The sequence below is a fragment of the Emys orbicularis genome, chromosome 1 (genome assembly GCF_028017835.1).
Source record: "Emys orbicularis isolate rEmyOrb1 chromosome 1, rEmyOrb1.hap1, whole genome shotgun sequence".
NCBI lineage: Eukaryota > Metazoa > Chordata > Testudines > Emydidae > Emys > Emys orbicularis.
Genome location: NC_088683.1, coordinates 181,445,839 through 181,471,781, shown reverse-complemented (window position 1 = coordinate 181,471,781; position 25,943 = coordinate 181,445,839).

Below are 25,943 nucleotides of genomic sequence, written 5' to 3'. Positions count from 1 at the left end.
GTCTCACAGCTTAATTCAAATATACGGTAATTGAAATACCTGTGGTGTTGAATATACCTTGGGTGGGGGGGAATCGAGTACAAAGGAACTCCTTGTGTCAAGACCATTAGCATGGGGTTTTGTTGTTGTTTTTTGTTTCTTTCTTTGTTTCAAAGATGTTTTTCTGCTTGCTCTTTAAATTAAATCACAACTTAGTCATCAGTCACCACGAGGAATTCAGAATAAGGATGTGATACTAGTATTGGTTTTGCTCTACACAGGACTTGATTTTCCATTGCATCTTTAGTCATTTTACAACTGTGCAAAATTAGTCAAAAGTGAAAGCTACCAATTCAGAATGATAGCATTTTACACACACTTTGCACAGGTGTGAAACAACTATGCAAGGAGCAGGACAGTGATGAATCAGGCCCAATGTTTCCAAAGTATACATGCTGAAAAGCATTTTCCTGCTACAAATACCCTACAGATTATGTGCTCAGTCAGAGTTTTAACCTGTGTATACACAGAAGAGTATAAAGCATGCAATTAAAATTCGGAGTGAGCATTTCAAAGTGGAAGTGACATCCTCCTGCCAGAATGGTGTAATTTAGGCCAGTGTGGAAGGAGGGAAGGATGCTGCTTGTGACGGAATTCCCTGGGTATCTAGATCCAAGGCCATCCTCACAGATCCTAGTCATCCTTATAATACATTCTACCCTCCATCCAGGCCCCCAACCCAGCATCACAACCCCTAAGGGCGTTATCAATGACTTCAAGAGCAGTAATTTTTGAGTGGATTTTCACCAGTGAAGCCCTCCCATTCCAAGGGGAACAAAGCATGGAAAACAGCTACTCTCCAGCTTCATCCTCACATCCACATCTGTATCTTCCCAAAGCAGCAGCGACCCTACCACACATACAGTTGCAGTACAGGAGTCACTTTTCTCCCTCTTCCACAATTTAGGAGGATTTCTGCCTCTGCCCACCATGTAGCAGAGAGAAACACGTCGCCTTGCATTTGACAGTCAAGGGAGTTTCAGTCGATTGAGATCCCCGTTTCGTGGTTGCCTATTGGTGTGATTAGCACACTGATAAAACTGACATAATTTGGGACAATGACAGCATGGGGGCACCTGACAAGGATTTTAAACCCACTTCTGTCTTACTTTAATGCTCAACTGACTTAAATAGAGCTGCTTTTAAGAATTTTCTGTCACAATGGTGGCATGGGGGTGTTGATAAAAAATATAGTTTCTGCTAAATCAAAATTTTTCACATAGGAAATTTCAGTTTTGCTGAAATGTTTCCATTTTCCATCAGGAAAATCTCTACTTAATATTTGTATTTCAGTTTGTGTTGACCATATTTGAAATACTTCCGTTTTTCAAACTGAATTGAAACATTTTGTTTCAGGTCAGCTTGACATTAATCTGCATTCACCTGAGCTGCTGCAGTACCTCATAAGAGTTGCGATTGGAATGCCTCATGCTCCCATGGTCCTCTGTGGGCTGAGCTCTCTGGCCAGACTACATCTCTACCTTGCACTACAGCCTCCACTCTAGTGCAATGAATGTGGCATATCACATGAGCATGTTGCATCATGGGAAATGTACTCTGGCCAGGGACTACCGATCACACAGACTTCATCCACCACAAGCTGGTTCTCTCTGCGTGCAGCTCTGCTACCTTCCATGTCAAACAACTTCACTTCCCTTTACTGATGGATTCTTATGGTTGACTCTCCCCACCTTTGAGTTCTTCCTCAGTCCAGGATCTTGCAACTATGAAAATTTACACTATGCACTACTTTCTTCCTATACCTGCATTCCTCACATCTCCTAACCCTTTCCTCATCCTGCTCTTCACCTTGCCTCTACGAGTGTCCATTCTACCTCCATTCCATCAGACTTTTACCATATACGCTCCAAAATTCTTACACACACACCCCCTCCCTCTACCTCAATCATACTACAATATTCCATATGCTTGTGTTTTAAAAAGCCATAACCCTGACCCTGCCTCCAACTGTCACTACTCTCACCTACCACGTGCCTTCAGTCTCCCAGAGGATGTGCAGTGTATTGCCATTATTGCAATTTTCTCACTTTTAACAACCTCCCCAATGCTCTGCAGTACAGCTTCAATCCATGTTCCAAAGAAGCCACTCTCACTACAGGTCACAGAGTGACCGTTTTCTTTCCAGGACAAAGGGCTTTTTTTTCTATTCTCATCCTCCTTCAGATAGCAGCTGCCTTTGACATAACTGATCACCTGTTCCTGCTAACCCCTCTCTTCTTTTTTGGGGTGGGTGGGTGGGGGGATCTCTAAGCTGAGGATTCCCAAATATCTCTCTGATTCCTACATCCTCCTTGTAACCTCTCCTCATCCCCCCTTTCAGGCTTGGTCTTACATCTGTAACTGTCTTTCTAACGTCTCACCCTGAAAATCCTGATGACAACACAGACCCTTAGCTGCTGTAAATCAATATAGCTCCACTGAACCAATTAGTTTTGCCAATTTATACCAGCCAAAGAGCTGGTGCAATGTCTGCAAAACACTTTGAGAGCCTCTGATGGAAAGCAATGGAAAGCTACAGTGGAACTTGCAGAAGTTGAGGTCACACACAGTGCAACACAGATCCAAGGGGACAATGTTAAGTTGTTCAACCAACTTTAGGACCAGCACCTCAGCCCCCTGTGGCATGCATATCTTACAGTGAGACAGTCACATTCCATGTCTTTTCCATTTAAATTATTCAAATGTAGACTTGGATTATAAATCCCCTGAAAACTGAGAGCCATTTAATATACAATCAAGAATGATACAGAGTACATTTACGAGTATGAGTCTTCATTATTTGTTCCAGTGCACGTATAGCCATGTGTTGATTTTAGATGCCAGTATGGAATATTAGGAACATAAATTAAACATTAATTAGAAAAAAAGCAGATGACAGGCTTTGCCAGAAAAAAAAAAAGTGGTCTTCACAACAGTTTGATTCAAATTTGTCTAGTCCAAAAGAGAAAAAGAGACTGATAGTGCCATCTGTTGGTCAAATTAAAATGGACATAATTTAATGGAGGGTTTGTGGCTTAAATTTAGCCAGCAGTTACTGTAGGCTTACTGTCAGCAGCGTATTACACTCTGTTATCTTCCTAAGTACTGGTCCTCACTGCAGCTTCAGGGCTGTGGTGGAACAAAGTGAAGTTCCAGTCCTCTGATGGAATGCTAATACTTCAAAGTTCATAGGCCACTTTTGGAGGTGCATTTTGCTTGACGTACCATGTATATCAAGCAGCAGGGAAAAAAAAGTTAATACTGGAATCTGATTAATAACAACTTGCATTCATATCACATGTTCATTCAAGGATCTTTAGGCATTTTACCAATATTACTTAAGTCTCACGGCATCCCTGCAAAGTAAATAACTGTTGTTAACACAGTTTTACAGGTGGGTAAACTGAGGAAAAAAGGTTAAAAGACTTCAAAAAAAACCAGCCATGTGGATTTATGGTTCAGAATAGCATTCAGGGGTCCTAACAACAATATCATACTCTAACAAATAAAAGATGCAGCCATTCACTAGCAGTCTCAACAACCCAATGAGGAGGGTGAAGATGGAGAATGGCTCCTTAAAATTTGACTGTCAAAGGGATCGCATTTTCTTACAATGAGCTTATTTACTTTTACCACAGGGCTGTCTTCTCTTTTTCTGCTGATAGCTAATTGTATAGCTGTTATCTAAGCCAGCATCAAAGAGGATTTGAGAAAAGGAGGAGGCAGACAACAGCGCTTATATGAATTTCATATAAGTCTTCAAGAAGGCAGATTTATTCTTAAACTACTCTCACTGAATATCAGCCTGCTTTGACTGGGTTGATGTGCGGCTACTTTGGTCCTTTAAATCAGAGGACTAAACAACAATGTTTAAGCGTCTTAAACCAGATTTATCCATGTGAAATAATATCCCTGAATAGCAAACTCAATAAAGCCATCTCTGCACCCCAAATATTTTGAGTTCACATTTTACACCAACACATAACACTGTTAACAGGATTATTTACAGCACATGCGTATCATTTCTTGCACACACTACTTTGTTAGGGTACTCCATTGTGGCAAACTGCTGTATTATGCCAAAATTGACAATGGAGTGCCAAGCTAGCATTTCAAATTGCACATTAAAAAGCCTGTGTGCCAGATCCTCAGACTCAGACGGCATAACTCAGTGCTACTCTATTGGCACAGCTTCAGTCAAGTCAATGAATATCAGCTGAGAATCTGGTCCTTTATCCTCACTGCTGGGGAGAGACAATCTGTCACTGGATTTTCTTTTCCTCTTTAAAATATTTCAAGAATATTTAATCAGAAGGGTTGGCTTAAAAAAGGAAAGCTTTGGGGATTTACTCTTACAAAGTGTTGAGAGTTATAACTGGGAAATGTATTAAAGAGGCTGGCAATCATCTTAATAGATGTGAAAACTTGACAGAGACCTGGAGGGATGGATTTCCCCAGGGGAGCTTCATGAAAGAATGGTTACTTTTAGAGAGAAGATTACACAGTAGAGGAATATCAGAATATAGCCTAATTCCACTAATCCTCTCTCTTCCTAATTTCTTACTATGTTTGCTAATTGCTAGAGTTATTTGTGGACAGAACAAGGGCTTCCTTCCCTCATTGCATTGCAAAGGAAAAAACTAGCCAGAATCCTTTTTCTTTTTTTGAATAAATATTTTAAGATTTTCTACAGTGTGACAATTCTTTTAAATCGGAAGAGATAGAGGTAAGCAAGCATGACAGCCAGAAGAGTTATGAGTAAAAGGGAAGCATTGGCAAGGGTTTATTTCACCCCTTCCATGTAGAATGTGCTTCCAAAACAGATATGGAAGGCTACTAGACCATCATCATTATCAAGTCAAATCCCAAAGGGATTGTCGCCTCCTTGCAGATTGAGTGCCACCCAGATCAATCTTTAGCTAGGTCCTTAAGACGGTCTGGCTGTACGTTTGCCTGTCATTGGCAATTTTATCATGCCATCAAAGCTTTTGGCAACCATGTAATCACTTGCTGTGTAATAGCATTCCTTGGTAAACATGCTTTGTACTTCTTTTGTCTTCCATCCTAGTAACATGTCAATACCAAGCAAGCTGATGAAACCAAACCAGTTTTGATGGAGGCAGTTACTGAGTTCAGCTACAAATATCCTCATTGGGGATCTAGTTCTGCTACCTGAAAGCAGCTGATGAAGATGACAAGAATTGAAAACATCAATCCACTGCTCTTCAGCCTTCCTCACCACCCACATTTCACTGCCATACAATAAAGTTGTTATAACAATGATTCTATAGATCCACAGCTTTGTAGCAAGCTTGATGTCACAATGTCTCCACAGAAGGTTATTGGTCTCTTCAAATCCTTCCTCAAGATTCACTTCTATTGCAATGCTCACAAAACAACTAACAACCATCAACTAAATGGTGACTAAGTTCAGGGACAGCCAGAGGATAATAAATGAGCAGTACGTGCATTAGTGTCAAAAAATAGTGTATAAAGCAAACAAGCCCAACAATTGCTTTTAGCAGAATATATATATATATATTATTGTTTGGAATATGTGAGCCAGTCAAGATCAAATTTGAATCAAGCATTCGAGGTTCAGAAGTTTGCTGCCATTCTCCTCACACATACACTAATTCTTTATGCACCACTGCACTTCCAGGTTCCTGCCAAGAGTAGGACAGCCAACATACTATTAGAGATGTTATTCTTACTGTATTTACAGTTCATTAATAAACAGAAAATTCTGGACATCTTGAGAGAGACAGTTTTTCTTGTGATATTTACAGACACAAGAGATTGTGGATACAATGCTGTTAAGCATCCAGATCAAATGTTTATTTGAACCACTGATCATTTTTATAATTTTGAATCTGTCTGGTGATATTCCTGTATTTTTCAGATAGCCTTTCTTTAACTATTTAATACTTTTAAAATATTTTCACGTAATCATAGAAATGTAGAGCTGGAAGTGTCATCTAGTCCAATTCCCTGAGCTGAGGCAGGACCAATTATACCCTGGCAGGTGTTTGTCTCACCTATTCTTAGAAAACTCCAATGAACATCCCTTGGAAGCCTATTCCAGTGCTTAACTATCCTTATAATTAGAATTTTTCCCTAATATCTAACCTAAATCTCCCTTGTTGGAGATTAAGCCCTTTACTTCTTGTCCTACCTTCAGTGGACCTGGAGAACAATTGATCACCATCCTCTTTATAACAGCCCTAAACATATCTGAAGACCATCATCAGGTCCCCTCTCAGTCTTCTTTTCTCAAGACTAAGCATACCCTGTGATTTTAATCTTTCCTCATAGGTCAGGTTTTCTAAACCTTTCATCATTTTTGTTGCTCTCCTTTGGACTCTCTCCAGTTTGTTCAGATCTTTCTAAAAGTGTGGCACCCAGAACTGGAGACAGTACTCCCACTGAGGCCTCATCTGTGCTGACTAGAGCAGAATAATTACTTCCTATGCCTTACATACAAAACTTCTGTTAATACATCCCAGCCTTTTCCACAACTGCATCACATTGTCGATTCTTATTCAATTTGTGATCTACTATAACCTCCAAATCATTTTCAGCATTACAACAACCTAGCCAGTTATTCCCCAATTAGTAGTTGTGCATTTTATTTTTCTTTCTTAAGCGTAGTACTTTGCACTTATCCTTACTGAATTTCATCTTGTTGACTTCAGACCAATTCTCCAATTTGTCATGGACATTTTGAATTGTAATCTTGTGCTCCAAAGGGCTAGCAACTCCACCCACCTCAGTGCCATCCACAGATTTTATAAGCATATTCTCCAGTCCATTATGCAAGCTGTTAATGAAATAATGAAAATATTTAACAGTACCAGACCCATGACGGACCCCTGTGGAACCCCATGAGATATGTCCTCCAAGTTTGACAGGGAACCATTGATAACTACTCTTTAAGTGTGTTCTTCCAATCAGTTGTGCACCCACCTTATAATAATTTCATCTGGACCACACTTCCATGCTTATGAGAATGTCAAGTGGGACTGTATCAAAAGTCTCACAAAAATCAAGATATATCTCATCTACAACTTGCCCCTATCCAGTAGCCCAGTAAGGTGGTCAAAGAAGGAAATTAGGTTGATTTGGTATGATTTGTTTTTGATAAATGCATGATAGTTGTTGCTTATAATCCTATTATCCTCTAGGTTCTTACACGCTGATTATTTAATTATTTGTTCCAGTATCTTTCCAGATATCAAAGATAGACTAACTGGTCTATACTTTTCATATTACGGATGCTCCCCGACTTTTGCATCATTCGAATTTTGCGTAAGTCAGGAACGTATACCCGACAATTACGCCAAAAAAAAAAAAAAAAGCTTATGGAACTTACGGAACTTTTTCTCTAAGTGCGGGTTTGCGTAAATTGGGTTTGTGTAACCCGGGGAGCGTCTGTATAGTCAGTGCCTTGAGAGGAAAGAAAAAGCATCACTGAAAGAATTCAACTGATACCACTACTTTTGGCATTTTATCCAAAGCAGACTACTATATACCCATATCCAGACACTAGTAAAAAAAAGAAGGGTTGATTACACAAATATAACAGAACAGACTTTGGCATAGAGAGTGTCTTATGAAATCATCATTTTCAGAAGAATAAATAGCTCACAGGATAAATAGTACAGACTTGATTTAAAATTTATTGTTTTCAAAGATTTACTGACAGTTAGCTGCAGACATATTCATCAGCAAAGCAAGCTATAACACATACTGCTTTTTATTCAGCTTCTATAATCCCATGTCAATTCCGAGAGAGAGAGAGAGAGAGAGAGAGAGAGAGAGAATATGTTCATATTCCTTACTGGCACTGCAGTGCCGTAATCTAAGATGCCACATTTTATATAATAAATTGACAGAAGTTATGCCATTGCCATCCTTTCCTGAAATCATGAAGGATACACTGCAGTTGATGGGGAAATTATTGACTCAGTTCATATCTAAGGCACTGTATAATACCCAGTCTGTGTGTCTAAGACTCCACTACAACTCCATTGATTAACAGCAACCAAAAACCATTCTCCAATGCTTGGTACACAGAGGTGGCTGCATAAGGAAATTAACTAAGATGACATAAGAGGCTTGGGTGAAAGATGTGCCATGAACTATCTTCCATGATGGTTTCATAAAGGATGACTGGAGATTCTACAACATCCTTTCTCAACACTGCCCGGCAGCTGCTAGGCCAGAAAATGCAACAACTCAGACCCCTGCTTCTTCTCGATGGAAATAAGCACACGGACTGGTGAAGAGAAACCTTCCCCATTGCCAACACCAGTTCCACTCCTACCATATAGTTAAATGAAATAAAAAGTGGGCCAATAATTTTGATACAAAAATGGTTATTAATAAAATTACAATTTATTCTTATAATTGTAGGTTATTACAAGCTTTCCCTTGCCTTTACTGAGTTTTAAGAGATACAATTTTTATACACATGATGTTTGGGGAATATGATAGCTTAGATGCTTAGGATTTTGTTGCTTATATAATTAAATGAAATATTCAAGCTAATTTAGGAACTACTTAGGAAATCTCTACTTTCTGTCAACCAGTGATGGGCACCAATGTCAAAAAGGATGACACCTCATTAGCCATAAAAACCCTATTTATTACCTCCAAGTCTGTTTGCAAAGATTCTGGGATGCCCCTTTATAGCTTCTATTTTGCTTTAAAATTCTGTACTATTTTCTTTTACACTATCTTTTGAAAAATATATCTAAGAGTTAGTTATTACAATTAATCCTTTGTATAGAATATCTCATAGAGATCTTTAATTGAAGTTGTAAATGTACTACAAATGGTAGTTTGTAAATATAGGAACCATTTTGTCAAAAAGGCAATCAAACCAACATGAGTTCTGCTCAAAGAACAGGACATAGCCCTCTTGTACAAGACACCAGTCTGACAGGGATATGATTCTTATCTCAATACAACAAGCTTCTTAGGATATTTATGATTGAGAAAGAAACCTGGTTGTGTAAAGGAATGTAAGGGTGGTCTCTATTCAGGATATTCCAAAGAGGAGTGATGCTTAGCAAGTGTAACCAGAACTCTAAATTAAGTTATAAAAGAGGAACTCATTAGCCCTCTGCTTTGCAAAAAGAAATTAAAACTTTTAGTGTTAAACCCACACAAAGAATTCTAGAAATATGCTCACTGAAACTGATTTCTTTTATAAACACTCTACAGACTTCATTCTTCAAGTGCTAAGGAGAATATGTATAGTTGGGAAATGTTTTACAGAAGATATTGGTTAATTCTAACTCATGGTTCCACTTAAAGGTGAACACCTTTGCTGTCCCTGAAATGGTCCCTCAAATCCCTTAAAATGGTATAAGCTTTTTTAGAGCTGTATACAGGTATTTGCAAATATTTTGCGAGCATGGAGCCCGCTGCGACCATCGCTGCAGTTATGGCCGTTGTCAACACCTCGCACCTTATCATCCACCTTTCCCAGAGGCAGATGCTGAGAAATCGGGCGAGGAGGCTACGGCAGCGCGGTGAGGACATGAAGTCTGAGAGTGGCACAGACCTGTCACAAAGCACGGGACCCCGCGCCGTGGACATCATGGTGGCAATGGGTCATGTTGATGCTGTGGAACGGCGATTCTGGGCCCGGGAAACAAGCACGGACTGGTGGGACCGCATAGTGCTGCAGGTCTGGGATGAATCACAGTGGCTGTGAAACTTTCGCATGCGGAAGGGAACTTTCCTGGAACTTTGTGAGTTGCTGTCCCCTGCCCTGAAGCGCAAGGACACCCGGATGCGAGCAGCCCTGAGTGTCCAGAAGCGAGTGGCCATAGCCCTCTGGAAGCTTGCAACGCCAGACAGCTACCAGTCAGTCGTGAACCACTTTGGCGTGGGCAAATCTACCGTGGGGGTTGTTGTGATGCAAGTAGCCAACGCAATCGTTGAGGTACTGCTGTCAAAGGTAGTGACCCTGCGAAACGTGCAGGTCATCATAGATGGCTTTGCCGCGATGGGATTCCCAAACTGCGGTGGGGCTATAGATGGAACTCACATCCCTATCCTGGGACCGGAGCACCACGCCAGCCAGTACATTAACCGAAAGGGCTACTTTTCAATGGTGCTGCAAGCACTGGTGGACCATAGGGGACGTTATACAAACATCAACATCGGATGGCCGGGCAAGGTTCATGACGCTCGTGTTTTCAGGAACTCTGGTCTGTTTAGACGGCTGCAGGAAGGTATTTACTTCCTGGACCACAAAATAACTCCTGGGGATGTGGAGATGCCTATAGTGATCCTCGGGGACCCAGCCTACCCGCTAATGCCCTGGCTCATGAAGCCCTATACAGGCGCCATGGACACTGAAAAAGAACTCTTCAACTACCGTCTGAGCAAGTGCAGAATGGTGGTGGAGTGTGCTTTTGGACGTCTCACGGGGAGATGGAGAAGCTTACTGACTCGCTCTGATCTCAGCGAAACCAATATCCCCATTGTTATTGCAGCTTGCTGTGTGCTCCACAATCTGTGTGAGAGCAAGGGGGAGACCTTTATGGCGGGGTGGGAGGTTGAGGCAAATAGCCTGGCTGCTGATTACGCCCAGCCAGACAGCCGTGCGATTAGAAGAGCCCAGCGGGACGCGCTGTGCATCCGGGAGGCTTTGAAAGCTAGGTTCCACAGTGAGCAGGGTAACCTGTGACTATTAAGTTTGTTTACAGAGAAGCTGAACCTGCCCCCGTTTCTTTACCCAGTGAATGTTCACTATCCTCTCCAGTTACATACCCCGTTCACCCCGTTCCCCCCCTTCCAACACACGTTTAAAAATAAAATCACTGGAAATTTGTTAATGAACACAGTTGTCTTTATTACTGTTTTCACGGTAAAGTGTTGAACCTGGGACGCAGACTGTGGTGGGGAGCGGGTGTAGTGTAGTGATGCAAAGGACGCTTCTAAACTCCAGGAATGACAGGCTCCGCACTGGTGGACTGGTTGTTTCAATGGAGCCTGCCACCCCTCCTGTTCGGGACTCTGTGTGTGGGGGCTATGTGACTTTGTGGCAGGGGGAGGACGGTTACAGATCCCCTGCTGCGTGGCTCTGTGATCCAGGATAAGGACCGCTGCATAAGATCTCTAACCGCCCTCCCCCGCCACAAAGTCACATAGTCCCCCCCACACACAGAATATGAAAACCACCTCCCAGACTGACCAGGGTGCCTAGTGACTGCAATGTGTGTGTGACCTGCTGCTGAACCTGCCCCCGCATCTGTACCCTGGTAAAGGTGACTGTCCTGTCCAATTACCAACCCCCTTCCCCCCCTTCAAACAGACTCTCTTCAAAAAGAACATGATGGAAACAGTAATTAACAGGAACGTATTTTTTATTAGCAACTACACAGTTAGGGGATGAAACTGGGACGGGGGCTTGGGTGAGGCGGGAAGGAAAGGACTTATCAAATTTTGGGGAATGACAGCCTTCTGCTCCTTGAGCAGTCTGCAGGGGTGGAGTGAGAGTTTTCACGGACTCTGCCGCCACTCCTTCTTGGTACTTTTGGTGAGGGGGGTATGGGACTTTGTGGCAGGGGAGGGAGGTTACAGATAGACTGCAGCGGGGCTCTGTCCTCCTGCCTCCGGTCCTGCAGAACATCCACAAGGCGCCGGAGCGTGTCCGTTTGCTCCCTCATTAGTCCAAGCAGCGTTTGAGTCACCTGCTGGTCTTCCTGCCGCCACCTCTCCTCCCGTTCAATGTGTGCTCGATGGATTTGGGACATGTTCTCCCTCCACTGGGTCTGCTGGGCTGCCTCGGCTCAGGAGCAGCCCATAAGTTTGGAGAACATCTCGTCCCGTGTCCTTTTCTTTCTACGCCTAATCTGCGCCAGCCTCTGGGAGGGGGATGCCAGGGTAGGTCGGGAGACAGTCATAGCTGTGGGATGGGAAAAAGGGAGTGAATTCCTCAGAAAGATAAATTTTGTTGTGAACAAAGAACATAGTCTTTCTCTGTGAACAAGACCATGCACAGCACCTATCACATGTGCACTCAGGACAAGGTCGAATTATCGGCTTTCGCATTCAGTGCCTGGGGTCTTGCAGTGCAGATCAGAGAAGCGGGGCAGGACAGCGGAATTTGGGTAGCAGGCTGACATGGTAAGCCGTAGACTTGTGGCTGCTTAAAACTTTAATAATAGCACTGGCCTCCTTTCACGTTCAAAGCAATGCTCCTAGCATTGGCCAGTTCCTGCTGCCAGCAATCCGGCAAGCATGAACTCTGCCCCTGTCACACCCCCTCGCGGCTGTCCCAGGGAAAGATCCCTGTATGCTGCCCCTCTCCCGCCTCCACCGCGTGGCTGTAAACCGCCGGTTACAGTTCTGTAAAGGAACAGGCAAGCAGTCCCAATACTAACATCCCCCTACCTAATTCAAAGCAGGTCACCATGAGCGACATCACTCTGATGAGGATTTCAGAGACCGAGAAAGAACGGATGCTTCGGGAAAGCCTGCAAAGACCAGGGCCGTATGCCGCCCTGCTCTGCAAGGCAATGATCCCGGAGTACTTGATGATCTCCTGGCGCGGAAACGTTTCCTACTACGGAGGACACAATAAGGCCGCTCTCCCAAGGAACCTCATGCAAAGGCTTTCCAATTACCTCCAGGAGAGCTTCATGGAGATGTCCCATGAGGATTTCAGCTCTATCCCCAGACATATAGACTAAATTTTACTGTAGCTGCACTGGCAAGGACTAAACAGTAGAGCGCCTAGGGGAAACCAATCATGATAAACCGGACATTGTTAGATTTTTTTGCAGTAGTTGCACTGCCAAGGACTGAAACGTTAAGCGCCTAGGGCAAACAAATCATGAAAAACCCACTGTTAATATGAATGTTCTGTTCAAAATAAATGTTTACATGTTTAAAACACTTACCGACTGATCCTTCCCCTGATTCTGGGTCAGGGTTAATGCCTGGGGACGGTTGGTAGGGGATCTCTGTGAGGGTGATGAAGAGATCCTGGCTGTCTGGGAAATCAGCGTTGTAAGCGCTGTCGACTGCCTCGTCCTCCTCATCTCCTTCCTCATCTTCCCCGTCCGCTAACATCTCCGAGGAAGCGGCCGTCGACAATATCCCATTGTCAGAGTCCACGGTCAGTGGTGGGGTAGTGGTGGCGGCCGCACCTAGGATGGAATGCAGTGCCTCGTAGAAACGGCATGTCTGGGGCTGGGATCCGGAGCGTCCGTTTGCCTCTTTGGTCTTCTGGTACCCTTGTCTCAGCTCCTTGATTTTCACGTGGCACTGTGTTGCATCCCGGCTGTATCCTCTCTCTGTCATGGCTTTTGAGATCTTCTCGTAGATCTTTGCATTCCGTCTTTTCGATCGCAGCTCGGAAAGCACGGACTCATCGCCCCACACAGCGATCAGATCCAAGACTTCCCGATCAGTCCATGCTGGGGCCCTCTTTCTATTCTGAGATTGCATGGCCATCTCTGCTGGAGAGCTCTGCATCGTTGTCAGTGCTGCTCAGCTCGCCACGATCTCCAAACAGGAAATGAGATTCAAACTGCCCAGACAGGAAAAGGAATTCAAATTTTCCCGGGGCTTTTCCTGTGTGGCTGGTCAGAGCATCCGAGCTCGGACTGCTGTCCAGAGCGTCAACAGAGTGGTGCACTATGGGATAGCTCCCGGAGCTATTACCGTCGATTTCCATCCACACCTAGCCTAATTCGACATGGCCATGTCAAATTTAGCGCTTCTCCCCTTGTTGGGGAGGAGTACAGAAGTCAAATTTAAGAGACCTCTATGTCGAACTAAATAGCTTCGTTGTGTGGACGGGTGCAGGGTTAATTCGATTTAATGCTGCTAAATTCGACATAACCTCCTAGTGTAGACCAGGCCTTATAGCGGGCTCCTAAGGTAGTATAATTAAGGTAAAAGAAAAATGTCTTTTTGCTAGAAGTAGAATAAGATCTTCCCCCACTTTGTAATCAATTGCCCTGTTGAATGAATGAGGAAGGCATGGAAGGCAGGCACCTCCAGACAGCTGCAACCCTTGGAGAGGGGATGGGAGTCAGACCAGATCAGTAGACCAGGTCAGCCACAAACTCACCGCACGCCTCCTCAGCCCCCGTCCCCTGCCGCCGGCTCACCTGCCCCCCCGCCACTACCCGCCCGCTCGCCTCCTTAGCCCCCCTCCCTCACCCGCCGCTTGCCTACTCACCTCCCATGGGCCTCACAGTGAGTCCACACGGGCCGCATGTTGTGCAGGCCTGTCCTAGACCATTGTGATGTCAAAGATAAGTCAACCAATCACCACCCTTACTCTACAGCTAATTTGCATGCAGCAATTTTGTTGGCTTTATGAGAGAGTCTGCACAGATAGTGGGTTCCTTGACCCAACTTCCATACCTGTTCACCAGCTACTAGTTCATAGTTAATAGCAATGATTATTTTGCTTGTTTTTTAAATGTTGTGTCCCCTAAGGCACAGCAAGAACCCCAAATAACTAAGCCTGTGGGAGTCACATCCCTGCATTTACATTAAGACACATAATTAAGATTTGACCTAACATTTCTTGTTTCTTTAAATTATACATTAATAATTTGGGAGATAAAATTACTTGATGGTCAACAACTTATAACATCCCTTTCTACCTCACACTTCCCCAAAAGGCAAGAGAAAAATATCTCCACATCAATACCAGTGTTGCTGGACCCTACCACAAACCCTAGCCCTTCTGAAGTCATATCATGCAGCACTATCACCACAACCAAGAATGGTGCCCTGTCCTCAGCAGAAGATGGTGAGGAATCCAATTGATCCACATCTAAAGTCTTTTCCAAGTGTGTTCTCTCTCACTATCTGAAACATTTTTTCTCTCATACACACTCTCCTGTGTGTTTGGCGCTTTAAAATAGGGGAGGAATAGGATTCCCAGGGGCATTCTGTGCAGACCAATCAATGAATGGCTGGTGCCTGAATGGTTTTTTTCTGTGCCTGCTGGCTTAGCTGTGTCCCTGTTTCACCTAAGTCAGAACACCTGGCTGAGCATGTGGTGGTGAGCCTCTGAAGAATTTTTAAAATCTTGAGTGGCCAGCACTTAAACCATACCATAGACCCACTTTCTGAGCAGTCAGGGGCTTTTGTTACAAATAATCACAGAATCAAAGTTTAAGGTCAGAAAGCATCATCAAATCATTTAGTCTGACTTCCTGATTACCACAGGCTGCCAACACCACTCAAAATAACCATAGCTATTCTAAAAATCCCCTGAAGCCTCAAACATGCACTGAGCTCCATAAGGAGCATGCAAAAAATTATGGGAGTGAACTTGCAGTCCTGGCATTGGTCAGTAATATTTTATTGTGATAATGACTAACTTTTATGACCAAACTTAGACCTGATAGAAGTGCATGCCATTCCACTTACCTTAATGGAAGTTCACCTGCTTACACCAAGTCTCAATTAAGCCCTTAAGCTGTGTTAAGCAATAAAAGGTTTTGAAGTATAATTATGTGAGAAAAATATATGATGAAGAAAAACTCCAAAAAGTAACACAAAAAACAAATTAGCCTTTTGTGAATAATTACTCAAAGAAATATCAGATGTCATCCATTCACTCTACAAGAGCACCTGTTATTCATTGCCAACTACTTGGTGCTAATGTATTATACTGATGACTGCAGTATAAAAACTTACATGGAAGAGCTCATCAAAATAATGGGACACATTTTTGTTATATTTTTAGACCAGCTATAGAGTTGGTAAAAAAAATAAATCTAATTTTGAAATATTTCGATTAAAAGGAGGATAAACTTTGGGAGAAAGTTTTCACCAAAAAACTGTTCCTTTTTCCAACCCACTCTTTTAGGCAGATAGGCAGACATTAAGTAGATCTAGGGCCTGCATCTGATCTTACACCAGTATAAACTGGGGTAATACAAATTAAGTCAAGAGTTACATTGATGTAACAAGAGTGAGAGAAAAAGACAAGGCCCCTAGTCCACTGAAGTTTAGATTTTTAGTAATTGCAGCAAATCTTTTAATAATAAAGAACATATGGAGAACCCAGGGAAATCTTTCTTAGTAACCCCACTGGCAAATTTTTATTTATTATGCTGTGCCCACAGGGCTATATGAAAACAATCTATTACTCCAGCACATTAGAAAATCCATATATCTGGAACAGTTCATATCTCATTTGCTGTTACTGATTAAAACAAATAATGGAATGTGATGTTTTGTCCAAATCATCATGGTATTTGTATATAAAAGTGCGTTTGTCTAGATGCTGATTGCAACACTAGTAACATTTTGTCAAGTTGTGCTAAAGGCATCAGTGTTAAGAAAAAGTTTAGCAGCAATCTTATATTGTAGTAATCATTGGCACATCAGTGCTTTGGGCGATGACAATCTGTTAGCTCTAAACCTAGCGAAGAGATTTGTAATGCAAATGTTACGACATTCAGTATATGGCATTGTTTCCATATGCATTCATGTTAGAGATGCAAAGGACCCATCCAGCTATCAGTGCAAGATTGTTTCCTACAGCTATTGTTTATTTTCGAGTGTTTTCTCTAGTCTAGTTTTAAAAGTCTCTAGTAATAGAGTTTGTCGTTCAATATTGTTTTTACAGATTCTCCTCTCATGTTTTATGAGCATAAATCAAGAGTAATTCCACTGAAGTCTATCGCCCCAATTCTACTCTCACATCATTTTCACATTGGTGTAACTCCACTGATTTTATCTGGAGTTATTCCTGATTTAACATGGCATAAATAAGACATAATCTGTCCCTCTGCCTCTCAGTCTCACCATGTAGAAAACTGAAGTAAGAGTTACTTATTGTACAAGATTACTGTGAAGAATAATTAATGAATGGTCCAATTTCAGACCTGCTGTGAGAAATGCAGCTCACAGGGAGGTCTCTGAACAAATTCATTTGGAATATAAACACTGGTATAATAAATTACATGCTATATGTAAACTGGTCAGAAGATAGGTAAAAGTGGTAAAGTATTGTAACTTGCACAGATTTGGGATCTGAGGCTAGGTCTACACTACAGCGGGGGTCCGACCTAAGATACGCAACTTCAGCTACGTGAATACCGTAGCTGAAGTTGCGTATTTTAGGTCGGCTTACCTAGCGGTGAGGACGCGGGAAAGTCGACCGCTGCCGCGCTGCCGCCGATTCCGCTGCCGCCTCCTGCCGAGGTGGATTTCCGGAGTCGACGGCAGAGCGATCAGGGATCGATTTTACCGCGTCTTCACTAGACGCGGTAAGTCGATCCCCGATAGACCGATTGCTACCCGCCGGATCGGCGGGTAGTGAAGACAAAGCCTGAGTCTGCTCTTAATTACAAGGGTGTAAATCAGAAGGAGCTCCACTGACATTAATGCTTTTTACCCAAGAAAGCTTATGCCCAAATATATCTGTTAGTCTTTAAGGTGCCACCGGACTCTTTGTTGTTTTTGTGGATACAGACTAACACGGCTACCTCCTGATAATTAATGCAATTAGACCAGTTTAAAACTGGTGTAAGTAGGGTGACCAGATGTCCTGATTTTATAGGGACAATCCCAATTTTTGGGTCTTTTTCTTATATAGGCTCCTATTACTCCCCACCCTCTGCCCCGATTTTTCACACTTGCTGTCTGGTCACCCTAGGTGTAGGTCAGTGGAGAATCAGGCTGCTGGCATTTAGTGGCTGTATAAAACAAGTGTAATTTACATGTTTAGTGGACTGCAGAATAGAATGTAGCAAGAAAAGTAACCAGAAAGAAAGTATAAAGTGTGAGAGGGAAGAGGTGCTGCTTTAGTTGCTTTTCCAGCTATAGTCATTTTGCATACCCACAATAATTACTACTACTATTACTATTAATGTATTTATTGTAGCGCAGTAGAGCGTAGTGGCTTTATGTAGGGATTAGAGTCCCATTGTGCTAGGCACTGTACACATATAACAAACCATGTTTGTTATAGTATCATTTTACCACATACTCCAAATAGACAACTTATAGCACTGCTAAATTTAGTTACATTTTTCTTCCCTTCTGACAATCATTCACCTGTTCAAAAAAGAATCTTTCAACCATAAAAGCAAGAGGCAGGGAAAACGAATAAATAGATGTTGGGTTGGATTTTCAAAACAGGCTTAAAGCCTGGTCTACACACAGTATTTGCACTGGTACAGCTATTTTGGTTAGGATTGTTTTGTTTTGTTGGTTTGTTTACTGAAATACTGATATAACCCCTAGTGCAGACATAGTTATACTGATATAAAGGTGCCCTTCACTGGAATAGCTTATTCCTTTTGCTGTGCAGGGAAAAGCTAAATACATTTATACCAGTAGAACTGTGCTGACACTTTGGAGGTTTTACCACTTTCACTATACCGGTGTAGCTAAAATGATAAAACAAGTATGAGTAGACAAGACCTACATGATTTAGGATTATCTATGCCCTTGACTTTCAATTGGACAGGGGCTCCTAAATCTTTTTGATACTTTTAATAATCTCATCCTTTGCATACTTTCACTAAAACTATGCAATAGCTCTCAACTTGTGGCCAATGTAAAGCCAATGACCCACGGATCTACCCTAGACCCTGATTCTATAATCAGCTATGTGTAGGTCCCCAGTCCCTTGAGAGTCTATGGAACCTCATGATGGAGATCAAGGCCCTTCTGGGCACAGAAGGGAACTTTTTGAGAACCAAGCAGAATGGAATTTGGTTGTTGAGAGCAGAAACGATCCAGGAGAAGACTTCTCTTTTACTGAATGGGCTGAAGAATAAAAGGACTGGAGAAGCACTGGACAATATTTTATATTTTTTTCACGTGACAACATCCCTTATTTCATTCCTAAATTTAAAAAATCAGCCCCATTGTGAAAAGAAACAAGCATAAAAATTATAATAAGAAAAAAAATCTTCAGGCCATATCTTCACCAAAACTAATCTATAATGCATTACTGTGATTTCTTAGAGCAAAGAAATTACTCTTTTCTGCATATGAATTGAAATCAAAAGGGATGTCCTACTGAAGGACTAACTCTCCTTAATGCCCTTATTCTCCCTTCATTATGCTATCTATGTCCCATGACAGCAACATTAATTTGACATGGCTGAGTTATGCTACCTACTGTTTCTTGTACAACCCTCCCAGTGCCTGAGGCAGGGTTTCCCACTTTGGCTCTTGGGGACAGAAAGACATGCATAAATCCAATGCTGTATAAGGAGCAATTAAGCTACAGGTTGTTTAGCTGTAAGCAGTTAACCAGATGTGCCTAATAAATTATTTGATTATAAGTGGCTCCTATAGGTTTGACTTTTGTTGTAAGCATGCATAAAACTAACATTGAAGGATTTCTTTCTGTATTTGCATGATTGCTTTGCAATGCATTCCTACAATTCAGTGCTATAACTCTACTTAGCATGTATATAGTGCTTTCAATGTTCAAAGCATTGTACAGTTAACTAATACATCCTCACAACAGTCCTGTGAGGTAGGTGGGAAAGGATTATTATCCCCATTATATGGGGGTGGGAAGGGAACAAAGTGGAAGTGACTTGCCCAAGGCTAAAATATCCATTCAGGCTCAGAGTACTGGAGTAGAACTAAGCATCTCCTGCTTCCTAACCCTTTGTTCATACCACTGGACCACACTACCTTCTTTACTGACACTACATTACCTGCAATAAAAGACAAACAGGAACTTGCTCTGAAAAACATACAGTGCAAGTTCTTTCCCATGATTTCACTTCCATATCCACCTGGGTTGGGTGACTACTGCAAAACAGCCTTCACAAACATTCATTCCAATCACCTGGCCTCTTTAATCCCATTCATACATTAATATTTGTGCAAATGAGTTTTTCATCACACAAATTTTGGAGAATGAGCACTCTTCACACAAATACCCATATTCTCATGTGACCAAGAGTATTCATATGCAAACAAATTTATTTGCCATTTATTGTTCTTCTGGTTAAAAAAATTCAGTCCTCCAATCAGGAAGCAAGAACAACATCACACGACGTAGGTGATCAGCCTCACATCATGCATCATGAATAGTCCAGGTGAATACTTGATGAAAAACTCAGAGGCTGCAATTCATAAACTTCTCATCAAATGATTATGAATAACAAATAGATTAATGAAAATCAGTTTATTGGTGGGCAATTCATGAACAAAAAAGTGCTAAATTCTTTGGATAAATTATTCACAGTGAATGAGTCAAGCAGCTCTCTTTCCACAGTTCATTATAGTAATGGAAGCTATTTATAAGTGAGACAAAAACAGTACACTTGGCTGTGGCCTCTTGTTTCTGTACAAGAGAAAAATCAGAGAATCATCTTGTTTTTTAAAGCCCCTTATCACAGCATTTCATGAACATTAGTAACAAATATCACCACAAGAACCAGCTGTAATTGATACAGCTGTGAGAATGAATTTCAAACCCACCAGTGGTTTCAAAATTTAGCTAACATTGCAAATTACACTTGCACTGATTAAGCGATTAATATCAAGAAACCTACTGTGTTAAATGGTCTAAGTCAGCAGAAATATGAATGAAACCCTTAGTTTCAGAAGTCTAACATCGTTATGCAAAATATGCAGCTATATGGGGCAGTTACTGCCAGCCAACCAATAGTAACTCCCAGGTAGTTGTCTGATCAAAACTTTGCCCTGTCCTACAGGGAAGCATACGGCAGAAGGCTGCTGCTTCCTAGTTCTACTCCCAGCTATGCTTCCTGTAATTAGAACTGAGTGCATTTTTTTGGCTGAATAGTTCAAGTCGACCAAAATTATTCACACATTTGCCAAATAGTTTTTGTCAAAAAAATGGGGGGGGGGGGAAGGCAGTGCTACAGTCACAAGTGGACTCTGGCACCACTCACAAAACCAGAGGAGGGGGTGGACCCCCCTTAGGCCCTAAAGCTAGAGCACTCACCTGGAATAACCCAGGTTTAAGTCCTCACTCTACCTGATGAGAGCAGTGGCTTGGCCTTGGGTTTCTCACGCTGTAGGTGAGTGCCCTAATCATTTGGGTATTCTGGGGTGGGGCTCTCTCATTCTCTCCTGTTGAAGCTGTTCCACTTCATATAAATTAAATATTCACTAGAGCAGGGACTGGAACCCAGGTGTCCCCCCAACCACAAGGCTATAGAGTCATCCTCACTCTCTCTCTGGCCCAATGTAGCTGATATGCTGTTTTCCCTCCTCTTTGCATGTTTAGATCCCAAACTACTACAACCTGTCGAACTCTTTGCCAGAGGACATTGTGAAGGCCCAGACTATAACAGGGTTCAAAGAAGAACTAGATACATTCATGGAGGATAAGTCCATCAATGGCTATTAGCCAGGATGGTGTCCCTAGCCTCTGTTTGCCAGAAGCTGGGAATGAGCGCCAGGGGATGGATCACTTGATGATTACCTGTTCTGTTCATTCCCTCTGGGGCAGTTAAAAATATATGGAGATATACCCATCTCATAGAACTGGAAGGGACTCTGAAAGGTCATTAAGTCCAGCTCCCTGCCTTCACTAGCAGGACCAAGTACTGATTTTGCCCCACATCCCTAAGTGGCCCCCTCAAGGGCTGAACTCATAACCCTGGGCTTAGCAGGCCAATGCTCAAACCACTGAGCTATCCTGCCCCCCTTGGCATTAGCCACTGTTGGAAGACAGGATACTGGGCTAGATGGACCTTTGGTCTGACCAAGTATGGCCATTCTTATGTTCTTAATTGGCTACACTCCACACTACATTGCAGAAGGTAGATGTGGCCTCCTCTCTCTTCTATATCAGAGGCCCTGAATCAGCAGAGTAGCTAAGCACATGACTATCTTTAAGCATATAAGTATTCCTATTGAAGGTAATGAGACAAGGCATGTGCTTAAGCACCTTGCTGAAATGGAACCCCAAAACTGGTTTCACTTCATCCTAATCCTCAATAATGTGTTAGTATGGCCATAGTTCACAGCTCCACTACTTGAGTTCTTTGACAGAATTAACAGCCCCATATGAATCAAGGACAAAATTGGCATGTCTGCATAAGCAAAAAAACTGTGAAAGGTAAAATCACACCAGTGACTTGATTCAAGCTAAAAATAAAGAGAGGCCATTGTTATAATCTATGTAGGATCAAACTTGATGAAAAATCAAGGGTATTGATCTGATAGTCCAAAGACTGGAATTCATTTAAGTCCAAATCCTGAGCCAAAAAAACTGGACCAGGCACTGGGCAGATTCACAGGTAAAGAATGAAAAGACAAGGAATCTTCTGCTGAAATAGCCCTTATGTGCTCCCCTCTACACCTCGCAGGTACAAATATACTAGAGCAGGGGCACAATCTCTTTAGATTATTTGCATAGTGTCATATATATATACATATACAGCGACTGTGTATGGGCAAGACTAGGTTGGGGGGAAGCTAAATAGTCTTGAGCCAATCCACAGTCTCTGAATCAGCAGTGTTCAGCTTGAGAAAACCTCCAGGGAGCCCAACACAAAATTAACATAGGTTTCTTGAAAGCAAATGATATTGACATTGTGTCAGGAGGCAGTGTTTTCAAGAACAGAATGCTCTGCAGCTGATGGGCCCTCAAAATTCAACTATAGCACCTGGGGGAAGGGCCAAGATTATAGTTTGCCTTTATCTAGATGCATAGTAACTGATTGTAGCTTTAGTTACCCTTGAAGGGTAATCACAGAGTACATGACGAGAACACAGCTGAATTGTACCCCATAGTGTAAAATGTACCACTTAGTGCCATGTACTACTCTTATTCTGTGCATGCAGCTCCTATACTACAGACAGTGAGAGTTCAGCTGCAGATTAAGGGCATTGTATTATTAAATATCCTAATCATCCAAAATACTGTGGTCCATATTATCCCCTGTTGCTGTAGAGGAATTCCATATGCACACCCATAGGTCTGCATAGGCAGCTACACCAAAGAGGAGGTTCACTCCTAGGGAACACAGGAAGTGGTACTGACATCTTCCCTCTGAGCGCCATTAGAAGAAAACAACTTTAAATCAAGCTTGGCTTTACAGAAGCTGTGTCAGCAGAGGCTGCCCAGGAGAGGTGCTGAGACAGGGCATCTCTCAGCTGGCATGGCAGCTTGAAGATAGTCCCTTTAGCTGCCCAGCCCCCAGAGTAGATGAGGCTGGCTCAATATACAGGCCCACCAGCAGAGCTGTGGTTGCCATGCTTGTGATGCTGTGCTCTGCTTCTGGCAGACTTCCGACAGCCACTGGACCAAAGCATGGGTTCCTGTAGCACAAATAAATCCAATTTTCTGCAGTCAATTAAAATATTTAAATTATTTTTCTTGAGGTGCAATATAATGAAGGATCAGGCACACTGGACTTAGTGTGCACTAGAGAACATACTTTGAATATATTTGTATTTATCTAGTCTTCATTGTTGATATTTCCTTTGAAATTCTTAATGTTTCTATTTCATTAATAGAAAAATATGGGGAACCTGTTCCCCATAACATCTAGCCCCACAAGTGCTAACAAAGGACAGGGCAGACCAGCAGCCTATTATTGCAGTGGTACTCAGTTCAAATACTATTAAGGTTGCTAGGGTTGCCAGGCCTCCAGTTTTCGACTGGAACACCTGGTCGAAAAGGGAACATGGTGGCAGCGGCATGTCCCCCCTCCGGCTGCTAGGCATAGGGGGAGACAGAGGGCTCCACGTGCTTACCCCACCCCAAGCGGCAGTTCCACAGCTCCCATTGGCTGGGCCAATGGGAGCTGTGGGGACGGCGCCTGCAGACGGGGCAGCGCGCAGAGCCGCCTGGCCGCGCCTCCGCATAGGAGCCGGAGAGGGGACATGCTGCTGCTTCCAGGAGCTGCCTGAGGTAAGCGCTGCCTGGAGCCTGCACCCCTGACCCCCTCCCGCATCCCCACCCCCTGCCCCAGCCCTGATACCCTCCCGCCCTCCAAACCCCTCGGTCCCAGCCCAGAGCACCCTCCTACACCCCAAACTCCTCATCCCCAGCCCCACCCCAGAGCCCGGACCCTCAGCTAGAGCTCTCACCCCCCCTGCACCTCAACCCTCTGCCCCAGCCCTGATCCTCCTCCTGCCCTCCGAACCCCTCATTTCTGGCCCCACCCCAGAACCTGCACCCCCAGCCCAGAGCCAGTATCCCCTCACACAGCAACCAAACCCCTGCCTCAGCCCGGAGCCCCCTCCAATACTCCAAACCCCTCGGCTCCACCCCACCAGCCCAGAGCCCCCTCCTGCACCCCAACCCACTGCCTCAGCCTGGAGCCCCCTCCCACACCCTGAACTCCTCATTTCTGGACCCACCCCGGAGCCCTCACCCTCTCCTACCACCCCAACCCCCAGAGCCAGACCGGTGAAAAAGAGCAAGTGAGTGAGGGTGGGAAGAGTGAGCAACAGAGGGAGTGGGGATGGAGTTGGCAGGGGCGGGGCCTCAGAGAAGGGGTGGAGCCTCAGAGGAAGGGTCAGGGCAAGGGTGTTCAGTTTTGTGCAAGTAGAAACTTAGCAACCCTAGTTGCATTTTTAGTGACATGTCTATTGAATTTTATGTATCATCATATAACAATGTGACATCTTTAAAAAAAAGTCTCGTTAAAGAAGGATTGACCATTTAAAAGCCCAAGTTAAAGAAGAGTCCTGCATGTGAGAGTTCTGAACTGGATAAAAGAAACTAAAATAGTCCTAGTTGTACCATTTAAATGTCTCCATTGAAATTTTCAAAGTGAACTAGAGGGTTTACCCCCAAAACTCCAATTGAAATTAATAGGAGTTAAGTGGTTAAATCTCCTTATTGGCTTTGTAATGCTCAGCTCTCATTTTTATGTGGCTGAACTGTTCCTTTTTTGAGCATGACATCTATATTTTACATATGAAATGTTTCTGATAGAAATACAGTGCAGACAACGTGAAACAGTTAAGAAGGAAATAGATAGCGAGCTGCAACTATGCGCATTCAGAAGTAATTTGCAACAAATCTAGTGCCTTATTAAGCAGTAAAGATAGTGTTGATCCATGTTAATTTTTTTCAATACTGGTTTAAAACAAAGAACAAAGGGAACATGGATTAAAATAAAACCAAAGTAGATTAAAAATTTCTTGTAGTGTTAGTGCTGAAAATAATAAAACAGGCACATGGGCCTACTACGGTGCACTGTTGCAAAGCATAAAGAACAGAATCAGCAGTAAGCCGCTTGATGCTGCCCTCATGGACACCAGGTGATAAAAAAGGAATAAGCCATTTTTATAATACTTTAGGGCCCAATCCAGCATAAAATATATTGCGTTTTCTGGCTGTGCATATTGGGAGAGCTGATTTTTAGTGATTTCTGTGGCTTTATGTGCCCTTCTGCAGTACAAAAAGCTGAACATATTTTTTGTTGGATTAGACCATTAGGTAGCTACTTTTACTCTCAGAGGGTAGTAAAACTGACAAGTATACAGATTACTTGGGAAATCATTAATCATTAAGACAAAGACCAAGTTAAAAAAATTGTTTCAACTTTTCCAAAATCAAGAAACAAAGCTCTTAAAAATCTTACTGTTGTAAGGTCCATATACCAGCTTCACCCAAACTATATCTGAGTGGGTATCAGAATCTTCAGATTAAAATACAAATTGGGTAGGCAAAATTAACGAATTACTCTGTGTGTGTGTGTTTAAAATGCAGTTATATAAGAATTCCATTTCAATTTAATATGAATGACTGTCCATGGTTATCAGTAAAAAAAAAATAGATTTTTAAATTAGTAGTATCATAATAGCAACCATGTTGTTTGTGTGTTTGTTTAAGAAGAATGGGTTTTGTAAGTTTTGACTAATTCAGGTAAAAAGAATTAAATACTAATAAAATTATTTTTACCTAAACTAATCAAAACTTACAAAACCCACTC